The sequence below is a fragment of the Sapajus apella genome, unplaced genomic scaffold, assembly GCF_009761245.1.
Source record: "Sapajus apella isolate SASKATOON/1434 unplaced genomic scaffold, GSC_monkey_1.0 scaffold1, whole genome shotgun sequence".
NCBI lineage: Eukaryota > Metazoa > Chordata > Mammalia > Primates > Cebidae > Sapajus > Sapajus apella.
In genome coordinates this window covers 44,167,883-44,184,822 of record NW_022436941.1, presented here as the reverse complement: position 1 = coordinate 44,184,822, position 16,940 = coordinate 44,167,883, and the positions used below count along the sequence as shown (strand labels likewise).

The following is a 16,940-nucleotide window of genomic DNA, read 5'->3' as shown; positions in this document are numbered from 1 at the left end:
GAGTTTGTGTCCTTTGTAGGGACATGGATGAATCTGGAAACCATCATTCTTAGCAAACTGACATAAGAACAGAAAATCAAACACCACATGTTCTCACTCACAGGCAGGTGTTAAACAATGAGAAGGCATGGACACAGGGAGGGCAGCATCACAAACTGGGGTCTGTTGGAGGGGATTAGGGGAGGGACAGCGGGGGGTAGGGAGTTGGGGAGGGATAACATGGGGAGAAATGCCAGATATAGGTGACGGGGATGGAGGCAGCAAACCACATTGCAATGTATGTACCTATGCAACAATCCTGCATGATGTGCAAATGCACACCAGAACCTAAAGTACAATTAAAAAAAAAAAAAAAAGGAAATGGCATTCTGAAGGTGACTAAGGAGAAAGTCAAATCATTGATATTGTTTTAGGTCAATAAGACAGTTTTCTGATGTGTCTTATTGACCTAAAACAATATCAAAACACATCACAGATGCACAATGTTTAATGGGTTCATTCTGAAAGGACACCTCAAATCTGTTATGAAATTGTGAAGTACCCAGACTTCTTCAGCTTACTTTAAAAAAAAAATTTGGGCTTTGTATCTCTTTCTACTGAGTTGTATGTATGTTCAAAATCTTGCCAAAGAGCAAGATTTTGTAGAACAACAAGAGTAAATGAAAACTTCCTGACATGGTGATTTATTTCTTTTTTTATCTTTATTGAAGTATGATTTACATAAAATAAGTTTCACTTTGAAGTATAGGGTTTAATGAATTTTGGTAATTGTATATAGCTATTATAACCTTTACCATATAAAGATATAGATAAATTCTATTACTCCAGAAAGTAGTCTTTGTGTCCCTTTGCATTTTATCTTTCCTCCTGACCTCTGGCTCCAGGTAATCATTGATTTTACTTTCTGTCAATGTAGTTTCACCTTTTCCAGGTTGTCATACACATGGAATCATACAATATGATAATCGTTTCAGTCTGGATTGTTTTGCTTAATATAGAGGGCTTTTGAGATCTATCTGTATTGTTTTTTTTTCTTATTGATAAGTAGTATTTCATATCATAGATATACTCTGATTTGTTTACCCACTCACCAGTTGATGGGCATCTGGGTTATTTCCAGTATTTGGCGATCATCAATAATGCTGCTATGAGTAGTCATGTAAATTTATTTGTGTGGAAATAGGTTTTCATTTATCTTGGGTAAATATCTAGAAGTGTGTTTGCTGGGTCTGCCATACTGTTTTCCAAAGTGGCTATACTGTGTTGCACTCCCCAGCAGTATATTAGAGTCTGGTTGTTCTTATCCTTGGCAACACTTGATATAGTCAGTCTTTTTAACTTTAGCTATTCTAGTAGATGTTTAGTGGTCATTCTTGTTGTAGTTCTAATGTGCCTTTTCTTGATGAGTAATGATGTTGAGCATCTTTCTTAGGCCTGTTGTATATTTGCATATCTTCTGTCATAGCCTGTGCAAATCTTTAGCTTACTTTAAAAAAAAATTTGGGCTTTGTATCCTCTTTCTACCAAGTTGTATGTATGTTCAAAAATATTCTGGATTCAAGCCCTTTGTCAAATATATGGTTTACAAATATTTTCTGAGTCTGTGGCTTGCATTTTTATTTTATTTTAAATTATGGGGTTTTATGATGCATAGAAGGCTCATTCCTTCGTGGCTACTTTCTACATGGCAGCTTGAACTATGTATGCTTAGTTGGGTGGCAGTGGTGGCTGTACCCTGGCTTGCTCATGTTGTTGGTCACCCTGAAGTCCTTGTTAAGGCCCTCAGCCTTGGAGGTGAGCAGCCCTGGCTGCTGCTATCCAATGGCTTCATTTCCTTAATTGTGTCTTTGGACAGCAAAAATGTTAAATTTTTATTAACTTCATTTTACCTATTTTTTTCCTTGGTTGTGCTAATTGTGTCATGCTTAAGAAATTTTTTGCTTAATCCAATGTCGTAGAGATTTTTTTTTTAGAAGTTTAATAGTTTTTTACATTTAGGTCTACCATTTCATTTCTAATTAATTTTGAATCTGACATAGAAATTTAAACCCTGCTTCCACAAAAGTCCTCTCTTTTTGCTGATGTACCACATAGCTCATCACATAACTCTGTCAGGTTAACCATGGCCATGTAGAAACTAGAATAAAAGAGTGTGTGGGTGTGAGACTCAGGCAAACGTTTTAAAGCTGGTAGCTGTTCAGTTCCCAAGTTCTATAACAAATGGTATTGTTTAAATTGGGCTTGTGAGTTTTTGTGTGTGTTGGATGTGCAGAAAGAATGCGAGGGAAATAACTTATGGTAGATATGGACTTCAGGTAATTTTTTAAAGTCATTAAACTCTTGGCAGATATATTTGAAGCTAAGTTAACTGGATAGAATAAGGAATGACTGTAGTGCCCATTTATGCCTCCAAGTTTTGTTGAATCTTAAATATTAGACCAAACGATATCGTTTTGCTTGGTTTTTACTTCTCTGCCCATTTCCAGGAAGCACAAACTCTTTATTTGAAGAGGACAAGCTATTTTCTTATTTCTGCAAATCTATTTGAAAAAGGGAAGAACCAATGGGAGAAAATTTCAGTCTGATGTTCTTTTTCCTAGCATACCTTTTGCCTGTTACCACTCCCACATCCCCTGTTTCTAAGATAGTCTGAAATTTCAAAATGCCTACAAAAAGTTCTCTGTCTTTAGGTTGTTTGGAATTGTTAATTATTGGTGGCAATGGATGAGTGTTCAGCACCTTGGAACTTTTGCAAAAGAAACTTAATAAGGATACGTTTGCTGTAGTTGGAAAAGTATTTGATGAACAGCTGACCTTTCAAATGTTTGCATGAGTTCAATCTCTGAACTGCTAATGTTAGGAAGGTCCAAGTTCCAATTCAGACTCAGACACTGAATCCCTTTGTAGAGAAATCTTTGAAATCTCTTCAGCTGCAGTTTATTCTCTCTCTTTTTTTAAGGCTAACTTCACCTACCAATTAATTGGTTAATGTTTGTAAATGTTTTGAAAAGGTGAAAAGCACTTTCTCAGGGAAGTGCCCTATTGTTCCCTCTCCCGATTGTGGTTTGCCATTCACCTGAGTAAGTGGATAAGCCATGGGCCAAGTTTGCATTGTAGAAAGGAAATGATTCTACATATACTTAGCCACGGGATGGAAAAAATATGTTTCTTTCACATAGACTTTCTGAATAAAGCTTCCACTGTTCTGAGCAAAAAAATGCAAAAAGGAGCCTTGTTGTCTGGATTAGGTCACTTATAAATACCTTTAAAAATATTTACATAAATGTCTACTGACTAACCAATTCTCTGAGCACATTCCATAAAAATTTCTTCTCCATTGCTTTTAGAAATTTGCTTTTTTTGGTCCATTGTGTCGTACGTGAAGCCTCTTGTTCATGGTGCACAGTTGACTTAAAGAAGCCAATCTATCTAAAAGAACTGGGAAGGCGGGCTGGGGATATTAACAAGAGCCTCCTTCCTAATTGTGGCTTTTTCCCCTGAGGTCCTGTTGCAGCACACATTTTTTTTTCTTTCCTAGCATCAGTTACTTCATTGCTTAAGTGACTCTTTTAGATAAGTTCGTGTGTCTCTCATGGGCTGCTCCAATCAGCAAGGCAGTCTCACCCCAACTAGTGTCACAATACTCCCTTTGTGGTTCTGGACATTATACAGAGAGCAGCAAGCCACGGTATTTCTGTATCTTCGCTGGAAAATGGCATTTTAAAATTGCTCTAAATGCATGCATCCTTTTGTGCTTGCAGTTGGAGTATAATGGGAATTATCAGAGAATCACATGTCTTTGCCATAGACTTCATCTGGTTCCCATGAAGGTAAGAAAGGACTGTGTTGTTATTATTGGAAATAGGCAAAAGAAGTCTAGGGATCTCTATGGAAGTTTGATCACACTTTGAAAGTGTGTGGAGACCAGAGAGGTCACACTTAGGTGTTTTATTTGACCTATTTAGAGTAGAAAAATTTTTAAGTTTTTTAAAGTTTTCTAAAGTTTAAAATTTAGAACTAAAAACAAAACAACCCAAACTCCAAAGTTTCCAGCATTCTAGAGGTTTCACATTTTAAAAATCTGGAATTCCATCTTCTTTTTAAAAATGGGAAAATCTGGCATCTCAAGATGTGCATTCCTAAGGGGCAAAATTGACTAGATCAGAGCAGCAGCTGCTTGTTTGGAAGGTCTGAAGGCTCAGATCACCAGCTTGTAGCCTGGAGATATCAGCTGGAGGGTCTGCATACTATGTTACTAAAAGAAAGAGTGACTATCATGTTTTGCAGCTCTATCTTCTGTTCAAAGGAAAGAAACTAAAGAAAGTAAAAATAATGATGTAAGAGACATATTTGAACCTTTTTTTGGCTGTTTATAGTCAGAATGTCACAAGGTTATTTATCTATGAACAAGTTAAAATATACTTCCTTTGATTCTTCTGAGAGGAAGGTGTAATAGATATCTGTTCTATATTATGCAGGCCTAAAAAGCAAATTAAATATTTTTCAAAATGGCATATCTAGAGTTTTAAGGCCTTTCAAGCAAAAACTTGACCACTCAGCAGCAAAATAATCTCCACGGTAGTCTGTTAAGAACCAGGATTATATTTATATCTAGAGAGGGTAAAATGACAACTGGACATCACCACTATCTTTTTACTGAAAAGGATGGGTCAATTTGTGAAACAGGTTTTATTCTGCGATATCTTTCATTGATAATTCTGCCTGTATCCACTAGGTAGCAAATAGTATCTAATGGACATAAATGACTTCCTAGTCTAGGCTTCTTGGCATTAATTCTTATTATTAGCATCCAGGTTTCCTACTGCAGTGTTTATCTCTTTCCTACTGAGGGCAGTCCTGAGGAACTGGGGCGAGTGAATCAAACGGCCTTGGAATCCTACAAGAGATTGTAGGATTGGTTCTCACCTTCTGCTGCTGGGTATGAGCCAAGAAATGGGCATGTGACCTAAGCTTGGAAAGTTGAATTTTCCTGGTTAATTGAATCTTGAGTGGAATGGTGCGAAGTCAGAAGCAACAGTTGGAGCTTATGCATTCCAGGAATATTGCCCTGATGGCTAAGCAAAGCCTGGCCTTGCTCCTTTCCTGTTCCCAAATCTGGTTTCCTATATCCCCTGTCAATTTCATGAGATTCACCAATATTCTGTGGGTTTTTTTTTCTTTAGTTTTCCTTTTGGTAGAGTGGTTCTCTGTTGCATATAATCAAAGAGCTCTAACTTACATGTTCAGGCTCTGACCCTGTCTCCTTGCTACCAGCCTTGTCCCCTCCCCACCATCTCTTGCCTGGAATATCATAATAGCCTCCTCAATGATCAAAGTATATATATATATATATATATATATATATATATATATATATATATGAAACCTTTGTGACCTTGTCTCTTTCTCCCTCCTTGCTATACTGATCTTCTTGCTGGTCCTCTCCTGCCAGGCATAATCCTGCCCTAAGCCATTTTCACTGGCTCTTCCTTCTGCCTCAATTACTTTTTCTCCGGATAGCCACTTTGGCTTACTCCTTCACCTCCACCTTCACATCAAAGGTAACATTCTCGTGTTGAAATATCACATACTTGGTGAGGCCTTCCCTGACCACCCTGTTTAAAAAGCCAAGACTCTCCTGCTATAGGCATTATTTACCCATTTCCAAGCTTATTTTAAATTTTATTTTATAAAATTTTATCACCATCTAAAATACCATATTATTTTTCTTATGGATTTTTTAAAGATTGCCTGTTTATGCCTACCAGTATGTAAGCTTCAAAAGGGCATTAGTGTTCACCGCTGTTAATCCCAGCATATAGAATAGTGCTTGGCACATTAATTTGTTGAATAAATGATATGGCTTTGGGGGAGCACTTTTGTTTTATTTGACTTATATTGTTAAGATCAAGCATAGTGCATGGCACAGCATAGGCACATAATAAATTTTGTTTTTATTGTTGTCCCTGACTGCTAGGACTATTAAAGAGGACAGTCTTCAGGATCTATTCCTGTCAGTTTCAGTCTGGTTGATAAGTGGTTTGTAATAATCATAGGGGCTAACTCCACCCAGTATTTGAGCTTGCATTTATTTTGATGGGAAAAAAAAAGCAACCTGGTCAGGATAGAACTTGCTTAAAGAAAGGCTCAGATTAGTTTCAGTGAGTTTACACAGTCAGCGTTTTGGCGGTGAGGCTCTGAAGTTGAATCAAGCCAAGAAATACAATTGATCATCCTAGTCTGCAAATTTCATTTGCAAGTTCAATTGAAGTGTAAGTGTAATGGGATCATGTTATTAGTTCTCTTAGAGGCAAAGATTTCCAGGATAGGAAAATCTGTGTGTGCTTGCTGGGTCAGTGAGAAATGGGCTGGCAATGCAGTGTTCCTGGGGGCACTCCTCCCGGGACGGAAAGACATAGGAAGGGACTATTACTAAGCAAGGTGTTTTGATCCCTCTCCCCTTTTCTCTACCTTCCCCCTGCCCACCCATCCTTCTGATTGAAACAAACAATTGTGGTATTGTGACAAAAAGAGAAGTATAATTTTAATCCAAATTTAGTTCATTCTTTCAGTCAGAATATTTCTTTTCTTCCTTCTACAATTAAACATTCTAATTTTCTTTTTCCACTGCAAAATTGTGTCTTTTAGGTTGGCAGGGCTTCAAGTGGTATTAATTGTAATTTCTAATTATTTAAACTATTTTAGTGATTAGTGAAAACTACTTCTATAATTATAGGATAGTGTTGAACAATGGAGTTCTTTCAGAATCCCTTTGGTCACTTTCAATTTAGTTAGAAAAAAAAAAAAAAACCGCAAAGGCAAAAATATAAGTTTTGAGAAACTACCCTTTTTAGTTTCAAACACTCATTTATGTTCTTCTTATCAGAAGTAGACTAAAAATTTTTCTGTGCACTTGAGAGAATAGTTCTTGTGTTCAATTTCTTCATAATGCAAAGAGAACTTTTCCCTTCTAAGCAATTTTTGAAATGCTGAGATACTTTTTTCCCTTTATAACTCAGCTCTGGAACCAAAAGTTTCTTCCTTGGATTTGTGAATTCCCAACCCCCAAGAGTATAGTCCAAGTTTATTTTGAGCCTTTTTTTTTCTTTTCAATGAAAGTAGTAAATGGCACTGGCAATATTTGAGTTGGATAAATTCCAGTTAAGGTAAAGTCCAACTTGTTTGAGACCGGCTATTCAAATCAAAACCACCTAGTGCGGGAGGTGGTTCTGTTGCGTCCATGTGTCCGAGGGAACAAGAGAAGAGCTCTTTTAATGGGGGTAGAGAGCTGACTCTCAAACTTCCTGTGCACATATCTATTAAAGAAATAAGATAATTCTCTAAGAACTCTAAGCAAGAGTTTACTGTTTGGTTTGGGATTTGTTTTTTGTTTTATTCAAGCTCACATATTTATGGGAGTCAAATATGTTATGTGGATGTTTAATGGATATTCAGATGGCAGCATCAGTGTCCTGTTTTTATTTTATGTCTGTTTTATGAGGTCAAATAAAGTAACTGTCCAGCTCATACGATGTGATCCTTTTCATTATTTATCAGATAATATGCATTTATAGTCAGTGGAACAACAGTAAGCTCCAGATAGTGAGTACCATTCTTACTAATTTTTCTATCCTGAGACCACAGGAACTATGTCTCCAATGTTCAGGATGTAGCAGGCACTCTATACATGCTTAATGTGAATTAACTGAATTAATGGGATGGTTGTTGTTTTATTGTGATTTAGTTTTTCAACTTATAGAAATGCATCAATGATCTCTTTGATATGTTGTATTCTCAGTATGCCTTTGAGAGTTTATTAGGATACACATATTAGGCTTATAATAATAGTTCTTTGAATTTGAATGACTTTATGAGAAACATTCATATCGATTATTTTATCATGTTTTCACCACATCACTGTGAAATTAGGAGGCATGGAGACCAAAAGTTTAAGTGACGGTTTTTCATCATTATTTACTCTGACACCTAGGCCAGTTCTCCATTTTTTACTAACCATGTGGTGGGCATAATGAACACATTGATTGCCTAAAAAGAATTGTCTTCCTAAAGGCTTGTTGATTGACAGGGTTAAAACACAATCATGATGTGGAACTCAGAAATAAAGCTCCTAAAACCTTTACATTATTGGCATGTGTTTTAAGGCTTTAATTGAAGTAGCTGTTTTCAAAATTCAAGTTCAGCTTGATGGAAAAATCAACTCAGGGCTATCTATGGAGGATTGTTTACTTGATAGGTTAGCACAACACTTGCTGGTTCATTCCAAGTCTGGCTTTTTACTGGGTACACCTGAAGGTATGTACCCACATTGCAAAAGAGTTTTAACAGCAAATTCAACAAGATGGAAATGCCTTCTCAATTATTATACTAATACACCTATTGTTCAACTCCCAAAGTGGGAGCATTGAGAGCTGATTTGAAATGAAAACCTTTACAGTAAAACACTTATTTAAGGTCTGAAAACATATTAGAAAGAAATAGCCTATCCTTCCTTAAAATTGCTTAGAATTTTTTTTCCCTTTGCTTTGCCTATCTTATGGTCTTTCTCATTCTCTTAGCACCACAAGGCCTGGGGTTCTATTCAGTTACCTCTTCTTTCCATACACAGTTTCTGCAGTTGGTTCTGTCAAAAAGATGATCAATATTTCATTGACTGATGTTTCAGATTTTAGATCTGGAAAAGTCCTGTTTTTTTTTTCACCAAAATTTAATCATCCCAATCATTAAGGTTATCTTATGTTTGCTCAGATCAAGCTTTCATTTCCTAAATTTTATTGCAGAGATTGAACCTGGATTTTTGTTTGTTTGTTTTATTTTATCTTCTTTCAGTGATGGGGTCTGGCTATGTTGCCCAGGCTGGAGCACAGTGGCTATTTATAGGTGAGATCATGGTGCACTGCAGCCCCAAACTCCTGGGCTCAAGGAATCCTCCCGCTTCAGCCTCCTGAGTAGCTGAGACTGCAGGTCCATGCCAACATGCCCAGCTCTAAGACAGGATTTATTAATGCCTCCGGAAACTTTCATTAAGACAGTTGAATTCTATTACACTTATTTTTCTCTAACTGATCTCATCTAAAAGTTTCAAACATTTTTATTCTTCCTTTTTACAACTCTCGGATTTTAAAAATCTTGAAATACATCCAACTATATGATTGACTCAGATTTAATTATAATTCATTATAACTTCCAATTTTTTTTTCATCTTAATATATGGACAGGGACCTTACTCTGTTCCATTTTTTTTGTTAATTCCTATCCTTTAGGATGTGCCTGTTTTATTCATAGGATAAGCTTCATACATTGTTATTTACTTAATGAGTAAATTGATAGTAGTCTATACCTGTATTTCTTAATAGTGACAACAACACTGTAAACATTGTTCTCATATAAATGCTAGATAAGTAAGAGTGGTAACAAAACAATGAATTTTTTTAACAGAACTGAGGGTTATTGCAACCATTAATGCATAATAATGTGTGTTGAAGATAATGGTAAATTTATCTCAATATCTTTTTATGTCCACCTTGTTCACCCTGTCTTTTGATATTTGAATAGGACAGCAACAGACTTTAATGGCTAATCTTAGATGGTTATCTTCTTTTATCCCTTGATTAAAGTTTTAAGAGTACCCCCATTCTTAGAACAAAATATTATCACTTGGTTGGGGCAAAGATAGCTTAAATCACGAGAACAACTTATGCATATCATAACTGCCCATACCTTACCAAATGAGACTCTGATTCTATATATATTATTGTAAGCCTGTTAGCCTTTGAGAGCAAAGCAGTCACAGGGTGTATTTTTTAAGTTGGTGATAGGTTTTTGCTTAACAAATGTTAAGCAAATTGTGTCTAAAGTCCCCGTAAATTTAAAGAGTGAACGTTGGGTTGCTAGCCCAGTGATTAAGAACTCCATAAATGTCATATTTCATGGGTAGATATGAATAACTGAAACTTCTTATCTACAGTGACCTCAAGAATTTTTCTCAGTGATGGAGCAGGCATCTAAAGGTTAGCTCTTTAAAGTTCAAAGGTAACTCAGACAGTGAGACATTGGATCAGATGTGTGAGTGGATTTTTCATCTAATGTGCAGCAATGTGAAAGGGCTTTGGAGTTTGCCTGCCTGACTTTGAATCCTGGCTCTTGTATTTGCAAGCCCTGTGGAAACGCTAGTAAATGATTTAACATTTTTGTGTTTGTTTTCCTATTTGCATAAAGGGTGTAATTATAGTACTATACTCATAAGGTTTTTGTAAACTTGAAATGATACACTCAGCTTAAAGTGCTCAGCAGTCAGTAACAGTCAGATATTATTATTCCTCCCTCTCTATGAGGTATTTCTAGATCTTTTTGTAGCCATCTGCTCAACTTTTCCAGGACACACCTGACCCAGGGACTACTTCAATCTGCTCCCACAGACTTCCTCTCTCTTCCCTTTTTTCCTTTCCAAACCGACAGGGGTGTGGAATGCAATCTTTCTAATTTGTTGTCCCTTTCATTTTCAGAGTTTTAACATTGTTTACTAAGAGAAAACAGAGTTTAACAAGCGTGAGGTGTTAAAATTTAAATTCTACAGAGTCCCTACAGTTATGATCTCTGGTATGATTCTTGCTTTCTTTGCAGAAAAGTTCTTCATTCATTCAAAAAGTACCCGCTTTCTCCTTTCTCCATGAAGACCCTCTTTTAGAAGAATCAGTACAGAGTGTGTGTGCTTGTTTGATGGGGTAACAATTACAGATTTCTGCTCCATACAGGAAACTTTCCTTTGGGAATTCTTTTACAAACTCAGCACAAAGTATGTTATATTAATGATTTCTCAGATTCAAAAAGTGCTTGTGGTTGCTCAGTATGGGACTTCTGAAAAAAATGTGTAGCTGCAATTTGTGGGGAAACTATATTGAGAAATAGGTTGTGAAATTTATCTTTTATAAGGGTATTGTTGATGTTTTTGTTCCATTTGTTGTCCTCTTTTGAAAAACTCTTAGGAAAAATTCCTGTCTTGCTTTAGTATCCGTTGATTATTAATTTATTTTCCTAAGTCATTGTTCCATCTTAGGATTCATACTATATATAAGTGATTAAGCCCATCTTCTCTGATATTTTTGCCTTTTTTTAAACCTCATCTTTTTTTCCCCTTTTTAGTATTTACATTTTAATGTAGTGACTTTATATTTTAAATATCTTTGTAAGCTACCTTAAATATTTCCTAAAACCAAGGTAGTTGTTGTATTTGTAAGTCTTCAAACTATGGCATTCTAAAATCCATAATTTCTTCACAATAGTTATAATTATTTGTTTATCTCTGTGTACCATGAACTGTACAAAAACACTTTATAAATTATCTTCTTGAATCTTCATAATAGCACTATGCAGAAGATATTATTTCCCTTTTTAGGTGAGGAAACTAAGGTATAAAGAGATTAAGATCATAAAATGAGTGTATTAGAAAGTCACATTTTGAATTCAGTGGGACCCAGAACTTGGGCTCCATCCTCTACCATTTCTAATTACTTGAAAAAGGATAAAGTAAATAGGACCTCTGTGTTTTGAAGGCTTATTGACTTATGACTTTTGTATGTTAGGGGCATAAGTATGCTGGCAATCCAAATCTTTGTTGGCAATGGTATTTGAACAGCTCAATGTCCAAGGACTTTAAAAAATGTTGGAATAACTTAGCATTATTGTTAAAAGTCAAATTACAGATTAAAAAGAGCATAATAGGCACCTTTGTTTGCAATCATCTCTAAGATAATTTTACCTGAATTTATTTAAAATGTGTAGAGTGGCCAGGAAAGACTATTAGATGCATCATTACATATTACAATTTTTGTGAAATTGTGAAATTCAATCATTGGTTGTGTGAAGAAAGATACTCTTAGGGATCAACTTTCACTGTTATTGTTGTTTGCTTTATTTTATTTCATTTTAAAAATCTACCTGACAGTTCAGACAGGTGTTGTTCATTTTAAAAATGAATTGTAAATTCATCTGAAAATGAGCTAATATCCTTGAATGTTTCTATTTGCTGTGTCTAAAAGCCAGAGTGCTTCATCCCAGCCACACCTCCTAGCTATACTGATGAATTGTGAAGGAGAGAGGAGGGAAGAGCAGCCTGTTTTCTTCTGCCCTTGACTGAGAAGTCCAAATATATTTTCTTTAGAGTGTGCTTTATTGTCTTTCTACAGAATATTAACTTATAAGTGAAAAAAAATTTTCTTTTCTTTTTATTCCCAATTTCCTTAAAAATCTCCTTCCAAGCATTTAAAAGCTTTTTTGGCTTCATGTGCCTCCAGTGTTAACACTGGCAATTGGTGCAACTTACAATAGTGCATTAAATATAAACCTAATTTTTACATCACTTGCTTAAAGCAATTTGTGGTAAGCCCTGTTGGTAATGATATGAATTATATGGCATTATGAATTATAATTCATATGTGATATGAATTATATGGTATTATGAATTATTGCCTGTGGGGCTCATGCAATGGAACTATATAGATGTAGGCATTTACATGTTAACTTCAGTATTAATGAGTCTGTACAGATTAATTTTTGTTGTGTCTTTGTCAGCTTTGAATAAGGCCATGATGAGTTTCTGTGTCCTTGAGTTAGGTAATTTCCTGTCTGGGAAAGAGACACTAAGTAATTAAAAGAAATGATTTTAAGTACTTTTTGGAATTTCAAATTAACTTCTGACATAAACCTTTCTCATCTGGATAACTTCTCTGTCTTGAGATTTTTAGTGGCATGCCCTGTTCCCTTCATGTAGTTAGAACATTGTAGGGTATTTGAGCATTTAGCAGGTTGTATCAAGTGTTTTGAAGCCTCCTGAGGAGTACACGGAAGCATTATTTTCTAAACTTTTCTGGCCTGTCTCTTTTTGTGAACGGGGGCATTTGTTTTGGTTTGAACTGCCCTGTGTTTGATTTTAGTCTGATGGATGTTTCCTTGGCCCTGAACTCTGCACAGTTATGTTTTGCTTAGAGCACTCACCTTCAGTGAGTCTAACTTTCCTCTTTGCTGCCTTAGTTCTCTAGAGACCTTTTGGCTTTGTGTTTATTTTTTATTGTTGTTCTAAGGTCTGTGCCTTTACCAAATTAGATTTACCCCTCAATTTAACCTTGCTTTTTAAAATAGAAGGTGAAAGCAACACTATCCTCTAACCTTTCTCAGCTTCAGCTGAGGTTCACATGAGAGAAGCAAGCACTACTGAAAATGACTTCAGTGGTTGTTTTCTTGTACCCTGAGAGTGGTACATAGGTAGTACCCTTCTGGACGCATAGAAGAGAATTAATTCACTCCATTAACTGATGCCTTTAGACATTAGAGCTTAACTATCTTATACAACCCCAGTTTAGAAGGACAGTAAAACTTGGTTAAAATGGATCCCCGCAAAAACCGGTGGGATGAACGTTGCTCCCTCAGTGCCTGCATTGCACAAGGTCATGTATAGGACACCCTAAGATGGATTATTTCATTTAACATGAGGCTTCTCTTGAAAAGCTGTGAAAATAGGGCCACTGATAGAGCTTCAATTTGAATTTTCATTGTCTTTTAAAAGCCTTACAGGAGACCCAGGCTAAGTCAAGTATGTTGGTTTCTCTTGCAGCTGGAATAATAAATCAAAGACCTTGAGACCCTTGACTACCTGATGATAGGGACCATGTCCGTTTTGCACTCTTCTCTATCCTTAGCGAATAGAATTTCTGGCCTATTACAGGTGTATGATAAATATTTTTGTTAAAAGTCAGATGTAATCTAGACCAGATATACTGTGCATGTTTATTCTTAATATCCTCCAAGATAGTTTTATATGCTTTCATTTAAAATGTCTACAGATTATAAATAGAATGTGAATCTGGTTATGGTCTTGCCGAGCCCCCAGATCTTTATTAACGTGGGTGAATAAAAATTCAGAGAAGGCTAGGCTTGAGTGGATTTGTTTGATGAACCTGGTGGGTGAGAGAGGCAAGCTTCAACAAGAGAGTGTTTTACTCTGGAAGTCTGTCACAAGAAGCTGGGATTCTCTGCTCCTGGGTGTCTGGCTAATGCTGCACCAGGTGAATGAAGAAGGAATTACAATAGGACATGCTTCCCATCAGGAACTGTCATGAATCTCTGCTTTATTGGGAAGAAATTGTTCAGTAATATGAAGAAATTGTTCACTTTTGGCATAAGAATTACTGCTTTATTGGGAAGAAATTGTTCAATAATTTGAAGAAATTGTTCACTTTTGACATAAGAGTAATCATCAGTGACACAGTAATGCATGAAATAAAGTACTCACTACTATTTCCTGATCCATTTAAAAATAATTTAGGCTTAAACTGACATCAGAGATATTTTTCTATATTATACATATTAAGAACAGTATGAATTTGGTGAAAAAGACTCTAATAAAAACATGAAATTATTTATAAAATGAAACAAGGCCTTGACAAATAGAAAAATTTATATGCTTTCAAATACTATGAAGCTATTTCTAAAAAGTATTAATTATAATTAATTATAGTTAATTAATTATAATTAATAAACTTGATTACCTTTGCTTTTTTACCCAGGGGTGGTATTTTGAGGCATCCCTTATAACTAATTGTGCTTTGTTGAAATCAGTCCACCAGCTTTGTGAGATTACATATGATTCTATATGAATAAATGCACCAGGTAAGAAGACACACACATTTTTTAAATTAAAAAAAGAAAAACAAAATAGGTGAAAGGCTGAGAGGGATGAATGGAGGTTGGAGGTGAGGACACAGAAGGCAGAAACGTAAGACAATGGTGAGATCCTAATCCCTTAGGAAAAAATAAATCTGGGAATCAGTCTACTCCTCCCTAGGCTATAGATCTGAGATCTCAAGGTTGTCTTACTTAGGTCTTAAGAGTTAGGAAACCTCCAGCTAATGTTTGGGTAACATCAGCCAACATCTCATGTTATTCTCCTAAGATTGTGCCAACTTCTCCCTTACTCCTTACCTAAACCACCACCATACATCCAATTACTTAAGCTAAAACCTAGGAGTCATTCTTGATTTTGCTTTTCCCATTACCTCCCATAACCAACCTATCAGCAATTGTGTAGCCCTATTTCCAAAATAAACTTTGAAACTATTTACTTGTCTCATTCTCACTGCCACCCCTGGTCCCAGACCATTTTCTTGGGTCTCATTTTCTTCCTGGCTGACTGCAAGATAATTCTATTTTCCCTTTATACACTCTTGCTTTGTATACTTCATCCTTTCACAGCAGCGATATTTTAAAGCAGTAAGTAAAATAAATTATTTGTTTAACATCATCCAGTGGGTTCCCATCACTCTGAGGATTGAATGCAAACCTTTGTGGCATGGGAGGAACCTGGCCTGGCCTGTTATACCAGCTGATCTCAACAGGCTCCCACTACACTGCTGGCCTTCTGGCCCCCACAGGGGCCAAGCTTTCTCCTGCTATAGGACTTGTGTTCTTGCTATTTCCTGGACATGATTGTCCTTCTCCTTCTCACTCCATTTTCTCATCTTTCCTTGTTAGCTCCCATGTCCCTCCTTGTGGAGGTCTTCCCTTTATATTTTATTCAAAGTTGTCCCCACTTAACCACACGCTTTCTTTATTTCCTTCATAGCACTCGTTATGATGTACAACTTATTTATATACTATTCTCCTTCCTGTCAGAGGCAGAAAATGGCTCTTTCACTGCTCTATTGCCTCTGCCTAGAACAAGACATGGAATGTATAGTAAGCACTCCATAAATGTGGTTGAGTGAGAGACTTCTTTATTTAGATGTTCTCCTGTGCCTCTAGGAACCACTGGCCTACCACCTCTCTCTCCCTATGGCTTAGAGAAATCCACAGGCCTTGCGACTCCATATTTTGACTTTCACATAGCCCTTTATTGCTTCCACACCAGACTTCCTACAAATTGACTCATGCAAATAGGCCTCCGGTGGGCTCTGGGTGGGAGCAAGCAATCCCTTGCTCCCTAAAGGCCCAAGAGCAGCTGAATCCCAGTAGAGGCATAGATTAGGCTGAAGCTGAGATTCTTGATGTATTCATTATTAAAGTCTGTGCCGGTAATTCAGTAAAGTGACTTTTCAAAGATGTAATATGTATCTTAGAGACTTCTAAGAAAGAAAATGGAGATTGCATTGCCCTTTCTGAAATCAGTTTTAATCAAAAAGGGCTTAGAGGAGCTCTGTCGAGTGAAAAGCATACTCTTATGGGTCTGCATTTCTTACATGGTTTTTGTTTTATGTTTATATTTTCATTTTGATAGTTCTCTAAACAAAAAATTCATATGAGCACATTTTTGGGTGACCTGGAAAACTGTACGAAATCACTGTAGCGGCCTTTTCAGTCCTGTATATGCATTTGTGATTGTTACCAACTGAAGGCCAAATGGTGTTAGTCCCCCCATTGTAGAAATGGAGGTTTTGCAGTGGTTTAAACAGAGTTGTGTTCCTCAACCTTTGTTGCCAAATGTGTGTCCCCACATCACTTGTTTGTGGTAACTTCTCACAGACCTTGACTTTCACTGTTAATCTTAGGAGTCTTAGAGCTTCAGTAGCAGCCCACAGGGACCTCTCCAAACACACAGCGGGGAAGTTGAATGAGCAGAGCTTGATCTTTTGTAGCCCTTGTTCCTGTTCTCCACACCCCAGCTTCTCTTATCTTCACCAACACAGCACCTGCTTTTCTATTTTGTACATCAGTCTTCTGTGTAACCAACCTGTTGATCAAAGTGCATTATAAAACAAGTTTATAAACACCTGCCTAGACCATTGCAGTTCCAGGTGAGAATTTAAAATATTCGTAATAAAGATTTTGTAATGAAGATTTTATTTTTAATGAAGATTTTAGAATTTGTAATGAAGATTTTATTATAGCCTTATTTTCAGAAGCAAAATATGGGAAACTGGCTCAAACTCAGA

General features: G+C 36.3%; 1 long non-coding RNA gene across 1 annotated transcript; it reads left to right on the top strand.

Moving 5' to 3' along the window:
• The first annotated feature begins 332 nt into the window (after nt 1-332).
• Nucleotides 333-15,945, top strand: LOC116550136. The gene is made up of 2 exons (XR_004268244.1): nt 333-3,830; nt 4,808-15,945. It is a non-coding gene; the product is annotated as an uncharacterized LOC116550136 (long non-coding RNA).
• Nucleotides 15,946-16,940: the final 995 nt, after the last annotated feature.